This window comes from Fringilla coelebs, assembly GCF_963513975.1.
Source record: "Fringilla coelebs genome assembly, chromosome: 16".
Classification (NCBI taxonomy): Eukaryota; Metazoa; Chordata; class Aves; order Passeriformes; family Fringillidae; genus Fringilla; species Fringilla coelebs.
This window is the reverse complement of record NC_140042.1, coordinates 2,428,297-2,442,653: the sequence shown is the minus strand read 5'-3', so window position 1 is coordinate 2,442,653 and position 14,357 is coordinate 2,428,297. Positions and strand designations below refer to the sequence as shown.

At 54.1% G+C, this 14,357-nt stretch overlaps 1 protein-coding gene across 2 annotated transcripts in view; it reads left to right on the top strand.

Moving 5' to 3' along the window:
- RAI1 (retinoic acid induced 1) overlaps nucleotides 1-14,357 on the top strand; it is a 74,824-nt gene that overhangs the window by 29,935 nt on the left and 30,532 nt on the right. For both annotated transcript variants that reach the window (XM_084216672.1, XM_084216673.1), the window contains one exon: nucleotides 5,282-5,362. The gene's annotated coding sequence lies outside the window, so the exon portion shown is untranslated. The remainder of the gene's footprint in view (nucleotides 1-5,281; nucleotides 5,363-14,357) is intronic.

The window sequence follows — 14,357 nt, the reverse complement described above, 5'->3', positions numbered from 1 at the left end:
GTTAGGCATGAAAAGGGGAACCATTGCAGCTTGTGCTTTGCAGGCAAGAGTTAAACCAGGAGCTGCCAAAGTTGCTCATTTTCAGGAAATCTGGTATCCGTGGGATTCAGGGCTCCTCTGGCCAGGACTACAAAAGCTGGAAAGGGACTCTTTCCAAGGGCATGGAGTGACAGGACAAGGGGGAATGGCTTCACATCGACAGTGGGCAGGGATAAAGTGGATATAAGAAAGAAATTCTGCCCTGTGAGGGTGGTAAGGCACTGGCACAGAGAAGCTGTGAGTGTCCTACCCCTTGAAGTGTCCAAGGCCAGGTTAGGAGGGGCTTGGAGCAACCTGGGATAGTGGAAGGTGTCCCTGGCCATGGCAGGGGGTTGGAACGAGATGGCCTTTAAGGGCCCTTCCAACCCAAACCATACTGGGATTCCACAACTGTCGCTGGCCTCCCAGGTTTGGGTTTCATGTGTGTCACTCATAAATGCTGTGTCTCATCCCAAACACCCCTCTGGCATCACGGTGGCTCTTAGATCAGCTTTGGAATTCCCTATGCTGTGGTGTGTGTTCATGGATCACTTTCTGCACTGTGTTTTTTGGAGAGCCACACTCTTACTGCTTTTCCAGCCCCTGGCTGGATGGTTTTAGGATGCCCTCATTGTACCTCCTCCCCTTTCCATCTCCCCATCTCTTAACTGCAAATCCCTGTATTTCTTCCCAAAGAAGAGGCTGCAGTCTGTGTTTCACACTGGGGCTCCAAACACTTAGCAGAGTCAAGAGCTGTTCCATGAGGGAACAGCAGGGAGAGAGAGGGATGGGGGCTGGGGCAAGAGGGCACCCCCCAAAGTGGATGAGTAGAATAAAGGTTTGGGAAATCCGAAGAGACAGAAAAATTTATTAAAAACAATTAATAGCTGCTCCAACAAGGATTTAGCCTGAAACCATAAACTTGGGGAGGGAGGAAATGAAGTGGCGTACGATTGTTATTTTATTGCTTAATTTTACGTGTTTTTTTTTTTTTTTAATATGATATGCTAAATGCAAATAAGCATTTGTACCAAGCAGGAGAGGGAGGGGATGGAAGACATGCCGGGAAAAGTGAGTGGGATCTAGGTTTTGCATCGTTCGCTGAATTACTGGCAGGTCTTTTGTAACATCTGTTAAAAATAAAACAAACATTCATTTCCATTTCTCGCTGCCTGAGATGGCTCCTGCAAAAAAATTTCAACCTGTCCAGGAATTCGTCTTGAAAGTTGCCCTCCCTCTCCTCACGCCTCCTCCAGGGGAGATTTCCTTCCTGGACTTCCCAGGGGCTCCATTAGCCCCACATTAAAGCCTTTCTACTTTGCTCTAAAACTCTCCATCGAAGTAAAAGGAATTCTAATAAACCACTGGGAAGACTCTGCTATTCACTCTTTCCATGGAAACACGGCACTGCCTTGGAGCAGAGCTCCTCTCGATGGAGCCTGGGTCACGGCAGGAGGAGACCAAGGAGGGATGCAGAGATGGTTTCCATTATAAGAGACCTTTTGAGAGAAATAATCGCTGCTCTCCCACCAAGGAAAGCCTTCGAGATGTCAGGGGCCTCGGCACGGCGCGGGAGCGGGGCCGGCCTCCGAGGGGGTGGTGGTGGGAAGTGGGATCTGCTGGGCTCTGAGAAACTCATTAAAACATCTGATTAGTGGAAATTACGGCACCCAGGACTGGTTGCTCCCTCTCAGTGGGAGGATGAGTTCAGGAGGGTGGATGGACCCGTGATGCAGGAAGAGGCTACACAAGGGGGCTCAAGGCTGGGGTACGGGGAGGGCACGGGGTCACGGGAGGACAGTGGTGGCTCCACACCCAAGGCTGTGCTGCACAGACCAAACATCACACCACAAAAATACATTTTTCAAGGCCAAAAAAGCCTGTTTGCTCTGGATTTCTGGCTGTTCCCTGGGTCCCAGACAGGAGCTGGACAAGGAGGTCAGTGGATGGATCCCTACCTAAAGCCACTGTGATATAATTAATTTCCAGCCTCCTTGCAGGCACAGTCATCCTGAGTGTTGCTGTTCTGACACCGGTGCTGCAAGATGAAGGATTTTATTTTTTTTTTTTTTTAAGCGTGAGGAAGCTCGTTAGAAATAGCCCGAAGGGCAAAGTTAGGAAATGAAAATCCATCGGATCCGCTCGGAGCCGATGCACGGAGCTTGATGAGAGCTGGGGCAGGGCTGCTGCTCCTGCCTGCGAGGAGCCACCACACGTGTGGGGTGTGTGGCACCCAGGCAGGGGACAAAAATCATCCATTGGCGTGGTTGGGAGTGAGGCTGAGGAGGAATCTGCCAGGAAGAGGGGTGAAAGAAAGATGAATGAAAAAGAGCCTGCTTAGAGCATCCTGTGTAGGTACTGGGGAGGTCCTTGGACCCTGGGCTGGCCACTCATGTCAGGGCTGGATGAGGAGGCTGGTGGGAAAAGCTCAGTTTTCTCTGGATGCCTTATCATTTAGGTCAAAGTGGTGAGACACCGAGGGAGCCAGAGTGCCTTTGTTTTAGCAGCTCCAGAAATAACATTGCTATGAGTCATTATTTTTTAGCCTCTCCAGGGCAGGAGGTGTGGGGTTATGTCCAGGGAAGCCTCCAACTTTGATCAGCAAGGTGAGCCCTGCTCTCATAGCAGGGAAGATGGGAAGAGGCTTTTTGATGCTGGTCATGCTGTTTTGTGGTAGCTCAGGGTGAGATCTGCTCTAGGATGCTCTGGATCTGGATTTTATCAAGGGGATGGAAACTTTTCCATCTGCATAACTGAGCAGCAGCATCCTCTATGAGCTTGGAGGTTTTAATGAGTGAAGTTAATTGGTGTTATAGGTGGTGGTCTCCCACCCAGGCAGTGGTTTGGCTTAGATAGACATGACCGTGTCATGCAAACAGAGGTGACGTGGGTGTTGACACCTCAGAAATGCTGAGAAGTCATGAAATCAGCCTTTTTGAACCCATAAATCGTAGGTGCAGAACTTTAAAGGTTCCAGAAAAAGAACAGTATTTGGTGGTGATTTGATTTGCATATGGGGCTCTCTGGGGCTTGTGGTTTCAACCTTTCACCCCACCACAGTGAGGTCAGGGTTGGAGGAGAGCAGGGCTGAAATCTTCCTGAAATCACCGGACTCCTGGAGGTGGGGATTTCAAACATACCAGAGCTGGGAAATAACATGGACAGACCAGATTGTTGAATTTATTGGATTGTAGTGTAAAAATAACAAAATCTTTAGTCTTCTGTCAATCCCAGAGGAGAAGCTGGGGGTGACGTCCTTAGGGTCCATCCCACCTTGGCTTTACTAGGGTGGCAGTCACGGCTTGTGATGCCAAACAGTGCCAGGCTCTTGTGTGTGAAGGGCAGGGCAGATTGGTGATTACAGGGAATAACACCAAGTCCCTGGAGAGCCATGAGGTCCCGGCTTGATTTACCATCCTGCAGAGAGGCATGTGTGAAGCTGGAGGTGGCTGGGAGCATATTGTGGTGTATTACCTACAAACAGCCAGACTGGGTCTGCCATGGGGATGGGAATGGGGATGAGGATGAGGATGGGGGTGGGGAGGAAAACGACAGGGGGAATGAGAACAAGCAGTCTGCTTTTGCAGGTGCTGTGTCCCCTTATGAGCTTTGGTCTGGTTTGCAGCTTGATGGCTCCTATCTCGAGTAATTAACAGGGAAAAGAGAGGGCCTGGTTATCCATCCTTCAAGAGCAAGGGGTTGAATTGAAAGGCAGCGCCTTGGAAGTGGATCAAATAGCTCTCCAGCCCCCCGCGTACGGCTCGGAAACTTGCTGCCGTGCTGCGTTATCAAGGTGAACAGCTTTAGTTCAATTAACGAGAGGCTCAGAGCGGAGTCGTGGGAGGAGGCAGGGCTGGGCGTTTGCGCCCTTCGGGCAGCAGCCGGGGCGCGGAGCTGCGCGGCCGCGATCCCGGCACCGCCGGCGGCACGGCACGGCACGGCACGGCACGGCACGGCACGGCACGGCACGGCACGGCACGGGTGGCCCGCTGTGCCAGGGCCACCACAGCTCTGCGTCCCTTGGCCAGGGGACCAGCCCCCCCTCCTCGCCTCTGCGACGGGTTTTATTTACCCCTTGGAAAAAAATCGGGGTGTGTGTGTGTGTGTGGAAGGGTCGCTCTTTGTTAGCACCTCCCTTTCCCCCTCCTGCTAATAATAAACCTCCCCAAAATCAATCGCTGCCAGCGATGAGTTGCCACCCGCTCACCGTGCACCCAAATCCCCGCAGATGATGGTGCTGGGAGCCCGCGCGCCTGGATTTTTCCTGCCGGTCGCTGCCTGGGCTGCAGCTGGCTCCGGCACGCAGAAAGCTGCAGGTGTGATTTGTTCATTTGCCTCCACCTCCCCCCTTTCCCCCCCGCGCTGCCTCCCTCCTGCTCTGCTTCCCCGCCGAGCCCACCTAGCTCATCCCACCCAGCTCATCGCGGCGGCCAGACCCGCATCCCACCCTGCGCCGACTCCGGCATCTCCCCGGTGCAGTGCTGGCGGAGGGTTGGGATGGCTGGGGCTGGAGAGAGTGTGTGTGTGCGTGGAGGGGAGAGGAGGGGGGGTTAATCTGATCCTACGAGGTTGGAAGAGGGAAAAAAAAAGAAAAAATCAAAACTATAAAGAAGGCAGCAGCCTCCTCCTTTTCCCTCTCCCCCGCTCCAGAGGATTAAGCCTACAAAAAAAAAAAAAAAAAAGAGAGAGAGAGGAAAAAAAAATGTCTGCAGCTTTCTGTTGACCCTGCATGATGGCATTTTTGCGCTCTGTGTGCTGCCTCTGCTGATTGCTATTCCTGGCACAAACACACACACACGCGCGCACACACACACACACACGCAGCCCCGGCACGGCTCACACGGGCACGGCGAGCCCACTCCAAAATACAAAAAAATTCCAAAAAAAAAAAAACAAACCCCAAACCCAACCCAAACCGGTGCCGCTCGGTGTCCCTGGCCACCCTGGTCTCTGTCGGGAGAGCTGCCAGCACCCGCTGCCGCTCGCCCTCTCCTCCACCCCACTTCTCACCTCGGTCCCCAGCTCCAGCGAGCACTTTCTGCCGGAGCCGCCCGCAGCCAGAGCCCTCCACCACTCCTACCGCTGGCATTACATTTTCAGGCTGGATGCTATAGGGCCGTTTCTAATTACCTTATATCCCCTAGTGGTCTATGAATAATGGTTAGTGAAGGAGCTCAGAAGGGCTGCTGAGAAGGGAAGCAAAAAAAAAAAAAAAAAAAAAAAAAGGGAGAATTGTGCTATTTCTCACATTTTTTTTTCTAAGGATCTAATCTGGCTACTGTGCTCTGGAAGAGGAGGAGAGCGAGCCAGCAGGAGAGAGAGGAGAGAGCGAGGACCATCGCAGGTATTGTTGCAAGCTACATCTTTGTGCTTTTTTTTTTCCTTTTTTTTCCTTCTTTCTTTTTTTTTCTTTTTTTTTTTTTTTTCTTGGAGCCGCAGCAGAATTGGAAGGGAGGGCGTGAGGGGGGGGCGGGTGAGGGTGTGCGGACAGAGCTTTTTCCGGATTTATTTTTCTCTTGTGCAACTCGTGTGCTGCTGCGATTGAATGGATGCACGGCGCCGGCATCGCGGAGTTTGGGGAGGGAGGGGGGATTATACGTGCGTGTATGTGTGTGTGTGTGTGTTGTGTGTGTGTCCTATTTGCAGCAGCAACGGAGGAGCCGGGGGGCGTGTGTGGGGGGGTTGTTTTGCTTTTCTGGAAGTAATAAAGAAATTTGCAACCGGTCCAAAACCCCTCCTGACTTGCCGATTGATGGGTGTCTGAACAAAGATACAGCTGAGACTTGGAAATGTTTGTGTGTGGAAGGGGGTGGATTTCGTTTTGCTTGTCCTGAATCCCTACTTTTGCAAAGTTAAAATAATAATGGGCACGGGGCTGCGAAAGCCTCTGCAGAGGGAAGTCTTCCCGGGGAGGCTTATTTAATTGAGGAGTTATGGATGTGCATGGTTTTATACTTCCAAAAGTTGCGGCGGTGCCGCGGGCGGGCGCCTGGCTCTCCTTGCCGTTGTCTGCACGTGAGAACGCTGACTTGATGGATTTTCTTTCTTTTATTCGGTGGCTGGCGGGGCAGGAAAAAATGGATCTAGCAGATAACCCAAGGAATCGTGGGGTTTGCACATCTGGCTGCGCCTTTGGAAAGCCCCTTGATGGGACTTTCACCTCCCGCTCCCTTTCTCCCACGGCAAATTTTGCCTCCAAATCCTCCGTTGACATTAATAAACAAACAAACCGGGGAATAGCCGTGGAGCCCGGTGAGGGGGCTCGGAGTGCTGCCCGGGGGTGGGGAACCGTGTGCTTTTGTTTTAAGTAACGAAACGGCGATGATTGAAAACATATGAATAGGATGCAATGCAGAGCGGGTGTGTTACGGGGCGGGAGGGGGGGGAAGAGCTGGAAAACTGCTTATACGACAGAAGCAGAGCTTGAATGAGTGTGGTGAGATGAAAGGCGAGGGGTCCGTCCCTCGCCCGGCTGCGAGGGGGGGCGATTCCCAAAGGCGGAGGAATGATCTCGGGGTGGGGAAGCTCACTGGGGGGGAGGGAAAAAAAACCAACCCCCAGAAAAACCCAACCAACCTGAAGTATGTGATTATATCCCGTCCAACTTTGCCGGTTGCGGCGTTAACGGAGGTAATTGTCCTCAAAAATAATAAAACCAGGGGGAGATACGCCTGTGTTGTGCGGAGGGGGGAGATGTGCGGGGAGCAGAAGCAGGTCCCGAAACCCTACGGGCTCCCCCAAAAAGCGCCGCCGGGGTGGGGGATGCCGAGGCGGTACCAAACGTGGCCGGATTGTGTTTATTTGGGCGGAAATAAAGATGGAGCGACTGCCCTGGGGAAGGCTGTAATCCCCCCGGGAAGGGCTCCGAAACCGCGCCGGTGCTGCCCTTCGCTGCCTGCCCTTCGCTGTCTGCCCTGCCTGGCCTTGCTTTTGTGTTTGTTTGCTTCCGAGGAGGGGGAGAAGGGAGCTGGGGGGGCCGCGAAGGCGGGGAGAAGCCGTGAGGGCGGAGAGCCGATTTAAATTGGACTTAATGGATTCCCAGGGCAGCTCTTTTAGATGAAAGTCAAAATAAGAGCCAAAGTGAATCTCAGCAGACCTGTCTGTTGCATTAGAGATGCAGCCCTTCCTCTCCCTCCCTCCCTCCCTTTATTCTTTAAAAGAGAGGGGGAAAAAAGTGTTATCCTTACGGAAGACGGCGTGGAGTTTCTCATTCCTATAATGCGAGCTCTAATTGAAGAACTTGCGGCCTCTTGGGAGAGTCTTTACTGATCGCTGCTTTTGTTATTCATGCCGCGCTCTGTTTTCCTGGGATTTTTGGGGGGGCTGACGCGAGTCTGGCTGCGCCGGGTGTGATGCTGTGTCCCCCCCAGGCTGGCTCTGTGGGCTGACAGCAGGTAGGACCCCCTGGTCCCCTCCTCAGGGGGTCACACCGGGCTCCCCCGGATAGGTTGTGCTGTGCTGGAGGAGGAGATGAGCAGCTGAAAGCCCCCGGGAGCTGTCGGGGAGGGGGAGATGCTGCAGCCTGGCTGCGGGTGGCTCTCGTCCTCACAGGACCCCCTGGGACGGATCCTTGCCCAGCGTGGCACACGGGGATGGGGGCACAGCAGGGCTTCTGCCCCCTGCCTGTGCTCGCTGCAATGATTTCGGAGTGCCAGGGAGTGCCACAAGCCGGCTTGGTGCAGAGGGCACAGTGCAGCCCTGCTGTCACAGCTCTCCTGTCCCGTGGGGGTCTGCGGTGTCACCTGGAGGGGACAGGTGTTGTGCCAAAGCCACGTGGATGCTCTGCTCAGCCAGGGTGAGGAGCAGGACATGGGCAGCAAGCCTGCAGGACCTGTGCTGGGCGAGTTTCCTCCTCTCCTGCCTTTTCTGTTGTTCAGGAATTCAGGGGTGCACAGGCAGACTGGCAGATGGGGCTCCCCCCTTCAGAAGTCTCCTCACCCTTCTGAGCCCCCTTGGGTGGCCAGAGGAGTTGCTGGCCTGTGTCCCCAAGCCCTGTGTCCCCACGAGGTCCCATGGTGATGCTGCCCGTGGCAGTGGGCTGGTTTGATGCAGCCAAAAGCTCCTGGGGGGCAGGTCCTTGCTGTCCCTGTGTCCCTTTCCCAGCCTCGGGCACCCATTTGAACTACACTTGAGCTCTGCATGGATGAAAACAAGAGCCACAAGCCCCAGGGCTGCTGTCAGTGGCATTTGGTGGCTGTGGGATGAGCGTGGCTGGGGAGGAGGATGTGTGAGCAGGATGGGGCTCTGCCAGCCCATCGGCTTAGCACGGAGGCAAAGCAGTTAACCTGGACATCTGATCTCCCCGGGAATTGTGTATTGACCCTGACAGCGATGCATCAGGAGCGACAGACTCTCCATCATCGATCCCTCTCCTCCCATCACCAGGTGTCGACACCGACAGCCGTGGAGCCAGCTTTAATTTCAGGCCTCTGGCTCCAGCACGTAACACTTAGCCATGGTCCCAAGGTGCCACCAGGCTTTGCAAACAAACACCTCCACAGGCAGGTGACCGTCCCCATTTTGTGGCAGGGATGGCACTTGCTGTGGGTGGCCAGCTGAGCTGGGGGCAGGGCTGGCAAGGGACCATCCCAGGGCCATTGGGCAGGATGGCATCGTAGCCTTTGGTGGGAGATCCGGGAATTACCTGGAGTTCCTGCTTTGCCAGTCCTGGCTAGGAAAACCCTCTGATCTGGCACCCCTTGTGCCATCAGTGTTGAACAGCAGGGGATTTGCCCAAGCTGGGGTGTCTCAGTCCTTTTGCAGCCTCTTCTGGTGACCTTATCTGGCCTGGATGTGTCTTGTCTTCCCCACCTCTAAAATGGCCACTGCCAAACCTGCTGGGTGGTCAGGTGTGTGTGCCACCCCACAGAGACCTGCTGGGGAGCGTGGTGGGTTTCTTGGGTGCCTTGATTTTGGGCAGGGGCTGGCTGGCACATCGCCTCTCCTCCTTCCCAGCATCTTGAGATTTCCGAGACGCACGCAGCCAAGCTGAGGCTGAAAAAGCTGCTTGTGGTTCAAGAGCATCTCCTCGACAGAGGAGAGAGAGAGAGGCTTTTCATTCCTCCCTTTCTTTTGGAGCCATCCAAGCTCCCCTCACCGGTGCAGGGGCTCTTCCCGCTCCCCCCTGCAAGGGAACGTTAAAAGCCAGGGGCAGCGGATATCTTGACACCCCGTCAATCCGAGCCTTTTACAGCAGCAGTCTCTGAAGGCTGGCACTACTGCACAGAAGAAAACAAGTGAGAAGAGGGGGGGAGGCGAGAGCAAGCCTTTGCAGCCGGCAATCGATAATTGTGGTGTCACTCACTGCCTTGGAAGTTCCCGCATCCCCACGGTCGCTGCTGGGGGGAGAAGGGGAGGGTGAGAGCTGGGCTCTGCCCTGCCAGCACTGGACACGGGGCAGGGAGGATGGCGGAGGGCGAGAGCCCAGCCCTGAGCAGGAGCCTCCCGCTGCATTACTCACCACTTGATGTAGCTTGAACCTTTCAACTCCCTCCCCTTGGGGATGGAGCGGGCTGGGCAGAAGGTGTTGACGGAAAACGCTCTCCTTTCTTAGCTTTGAGGGTTTTTATTCCCCTTTCCTTCTTTTTTTTTCTTCCCCACCTCTCTCTATGGGAATTTTGGGCTTTCATAATCTCCCCAAAATATAAAAGAAACCCAAAAAACCCCCCAGCCCAGCTCCCCCTCATGTGTGTCTCCATCTTAGCAAAAGCCGAGGCAAAAGATCAAGGAATTCTTCCTTTTGTGCAGCTTTCAAGACCAAAGATGTGCCGGTGAAAAGGGGAGGCTCAGAGTACCAGGCACACACAAGTGTTAAAGGAGAGGCTTCCCTTTTGTCTCCAAGGCAATCAGCCAGTGAAGGGATCCACAAATTAATTAAAAATTGCTCTGTCTTGATTGAGTTATTCCTGCTCGCATCCCACCTGCCTATCAAAAGACTGGGAATGGCAGGAGGAAATTCCTATTTCTTTCCCAAACAGCTCAGACACGTACCACGGTCTGTCTCGCTTGCCTTTTATCCCAGGCAGCAAAGGAAATAAAAAAAAGAAAGGGCTGGCGCGGTATCCAAAGAGATCTCTCCCGGAGGATGCGTCCCCTCTCCTGCGCTAACAAATGCTGCGGTATTTGGACGATTTGGAAGAAAAATGAGCAGATTTACGTGTCAGGCATGGGCCAAATTGTAGTTGTAACTCCATGAAGTTGATGGAGATCCATCGGAGATTAATTTGGCCCCAGGTCTGGCGCTTGCTCCGCAGGGAATAGGCTGGATCTCTGCCTTGGTTGAAACAAGAGGTATTCAAATGGGTTTGTTGTGGCTGTGCTATGCCCAAGTGGTAGAGCCGAGCAAAAATCCCAACTGGTTGTATCCCCGGTGCCAGAGCACCATAAATACACCTCGAGCTGTCAAGTCCTGCACAGCCTCTACCGCATTTACCACTGAGAATGCTTTCAGGGGGTAGATTTATCTGTAGGGGCTGTACACAAGTCTCCCTGTGTGCTTTGCTAAGAGGCTTGAACTCCATCCCGGTGTCCTGATGGGGGAAGCCTTTCTCCCCTCCTGTTTATGGGATTTCCACCCAAACTGAGCCTGTGCCTGGGCTCAGCCTGAGCCCCAGAGAGCCCAGCCCTCCTTCCCTGGGCTCAGGCTCTGCTTTGGGGGGGCATCATCAGTCAGTGCCTCTGAGCAGGATTCAGGGGGGTTGGTTTGCTGCTTTGCAGTCAGACCTTGCTTCCTCTGCTTTATTGTCATCTCCGCTCTTAGTCACCGCTCGATGCCTCACCAGAGGACACTGCTCCTGCTGCATTTATGGCAGCCACTAAAATTGGCTGCTCCGACAGGGAGGGACACCGAGCATCAGGGAGGCTCTGCCCAGCTCCCTGATGGTCCTTGGCATCGTGTGGGGAGCGTAGGGGAGCTGCAGGGCAGGTCTGTGTCTGTCACCAAATGGGTCCCCTGTGCTGAGGATGGACCTCCAGCTCTGCTGGGTCCCTCCAGCTGATGCATGAGGGAATATGGGAGCAGTGCTGGAAAGGAGCAGCAGTGGCCACGTTCTCAGGTGGGGATGGCTGGCGTGTAAATGAAAATGAGATGCTCGATAAAGTAGGAAAGCATAATTAAAAACGTTCACGGCTGCTGGCTCGCGAAGCGTGGGCACTCAGTGATCCAGCGAGGCACAGCCATCCCCCCTCCCCAAACCCCACGGCTCTCAGCCCCCCTTGTCCTGTAATAGCGCGTCCTTCACGTGCCTGTCGCTGCATGATCTATGGAACAGGGCTGGCCTCTCATACCACTGCCTTCCACCAGGCCAGTGACTGGATTCTCCAGAGGAGACTCTAGTCCTATCATAGCATGTCCTTCACCGTGACTGCTGCTGCACAGAGACACGGCAGCGCGGGGCTCTAATACCTTGTAATTCACTGTGACTGCTGTGGCAGGACCTGCACCGTGCTGTGCTGCCGCAGCCCTTCAGACCCCTTGGCTTTTGCATCTGCTCTTGGGCTTCAGAGCAAGGGCTGGGCGGGAGGGGACAGATGGTTGAGGTGTCCCAGGCTTGGTGGGGCTCCCTGGCTCCTGGTGGGGCTGGGAAGGTGCTGAGTATCCCCAGGACACGGTCCCATCCTGCCTCCTGGGTGGTTTAAAAGAGGGAGTGCTGGGGGCCAAGCTGTGCCTTGGCAGGGGAGAAATCCCTGTGACTGTGCCAGGGTGAGAAATGGCCCTTGGATGCAAGGAAAGCATCCTTCCTCTGGGTGGTTTGGGCATCATAATAAATGTCAATATCTCTGCACACACAAAGGAGAAGTGGACATTTGGCTACCGAGCGTGTTTGTTCCAGGAGCTGATTTACTTTGAAGACTTCAAGGGTTCTCTGATGCTTCCCTCTTCACTGGTTAACCCTGTTCCTTTGCCAGTTAAATAGAAATGCAGCTGCCATCAATAAAGCCCTTCTGGAGGCTGTTCCAGGGACGTGTCCACACTGCTCCCAGTGCTGTGCTGGACACTGCTCCCTCTCCAACTGATCTGGTTGAGCTCCTCCATGGGCAGGAGGTAGCTGCACCCCTGAGCTTTTGCTGCCCTGGTGAAGTGAGGATCTCTGTGAGGGGTGAGGGTTTTCCAGCTAAGTGATGGAGATCCCAGTGCTCAGAGCATTTCCTTGGAGCCTTGGTGTGCATGGAGCAGGGTGGGGGTGACCATGGCTCAGCCAGGAACCAGATTTGGGGTTGTTGCTTTGTGTTGCTGGATTTTCTTTGGAGGGAAGGCATTGGAAAGCCTGGAAGCTGGAGCCTGTAAGAGTGAGGATGTTTTGTCAGGGCTTCCAGGATGGGAGAATAGCACGTTTGGTGGTGAGATGGATGAGGGAGCAAATTTTGGGAGCTGGTGCTTCCCTGCAGCGTGATGCTCAGCTTGTTTTCCAAAAAACAGGAGTTGGCATCTCCTGTTTTGCTTCCGTACAAATCATCATCGTTGTTGTTGCTCCTGCTTGGACTGAGGAAGGAGGAATTTGGCCCAGTGGCTTTTTTCCCTCCTGCTTTCCCTAGCAGCCTAGGCTACAGATCTGCAAACAGCTGTAAGGAGAGCAGAGATCATTAGCTGGCAGGATCAGATGAGATAGTTTCTTAAAAGGATTGTCTGATTTCTCTATTGATCAGCCTGATTTAAAAGGGGGAGTTGGGTCAGAGGGCATAAATTATCATTGAAGGAGGGGTGAAGGCCTCAAAGGCTGTGCTGCACTTAGCTGCAGTGCTGAGGAATGTGTCTCTCGGCGGGGACGTGCAGAGCTGAGCGCCGTGGCTGCCGGCCAAGCTGGGTCTCCTCCACGCTGAACTGGGAACTGAGTCAAGGGAAGTGCATTTAAACTTGGGTAAAGAGCCTCTCTCTCTTTGCCAAACTGGTTTCTGCAGCCCCCACTGTTTGGGGTCAGAGGGGGAAGGGGTGCAGCGTGGCCCTGGGTGAGGTTTGGGGTGCGGCGATGGGTTGGGGCCACTGTGGGCTCTGAACTCCCTCCCTCCCTCCCCAGAGAGGGGATGCTCTCACCCCGCAGAGACCTGCGACCTCTCCCTGGCTTTCCCCAGGCTCCCTGTGTGGTCTGCAGCAAGATGTTGAACCACAGGAGGTTTCTGCCTCCCTGGCTGTAAAATGAAGCTAATCTGCAACCTGAGGTTGCTGCTTTCCCCGTTCTTGTGATCGCTGCCCAGGGCTCCTGCATCTCCTGCCACTGGAGTCACGGGACTTGCAGGCTTTGCAGTGGCCCCCCCAGCTCTGGATTATGGGAAGAGGAATGGGAAAACGTCCAGGGGAAATAAGACACCATCCACATCAATGGCAGAGGGTCTGGTTTTGGGGACATGGCACATCTTCCACACCAGCTTGTTCTGCTGCAGCCTGGATCCTTGTTCATTCTTCCCTCATTCTCATCCATCCTCATGGTGGAAGAGCCTTTTATGTCTAGGTCTGTGTCCCATTTCTACCTTCTCTGAGGGTTTGCATCTCCCACAGCTCTCTGGGCAGGACTGTGGGGATCTGCAGTGGGGTTATATCCCTGTGACAGGGTTGTGTCACCCCATGAGTTGAAGCCAGGACAGGCTGTCTCAACAGGGAAAGCTACAGGAGTACTTGTGAGGTGCCAGATCATCCTCTGATTGGGGTTTGTGCCCTTTCCAACCCCAATGGAGCTTGTGCCTCCAATTTCTGGCTGTGCTAAATTAAAACAGTGCAAGAGGTGTGATTTCTGCAGCTGTGGGCAGGTCTGAGGTGCTCTGGTGAGTGCTTGGCTGGCACATCTGCCGGGAGTAGCACCATGGGGGAGGCTGACACAGCCACACTGCTGGTGTCCCCAGGCTGGCGACATGTCTTGAATCTGGGTCCATCTGCCCTTTCCCAATGCTGTTCCACATGCCAGCAGTTCAGCCAAGGCTGCTGCCTCCCCTGTGCTGCCCACCCTCTTGTTCCTGCCCTCCTGCATAGAATCATTGAATCACAGCATCATTAAGGTTGGGAAATCCCTCTAAGACCATCAAGTCCAGCCATTAACTGCTAAGCTCACCACTAAACCATGTCCCCACATGCCATATCCAGACATTTTTTTGAACACTTCCAGGATGGATGAACACTCCACCAGTACCCTGGGCAGCCTGTTCTGATGCCTGACCACCCTTTTGGTGAAGACATTTTTCCTAATATCCAACTTCACCTGCCCCTGGCTCAACTTGAGCCATTTCCCCTTGTCCTATCACTTGTTACCTGGAGCAGAGCCCGACCCCCACCTGGCTGCACCTTTCTGTCAGGGACTTGAGGAGGGTGAGAAGTTTTCCCCTGAGCCTCCTTTCCTCCAGGCTGAACCCTC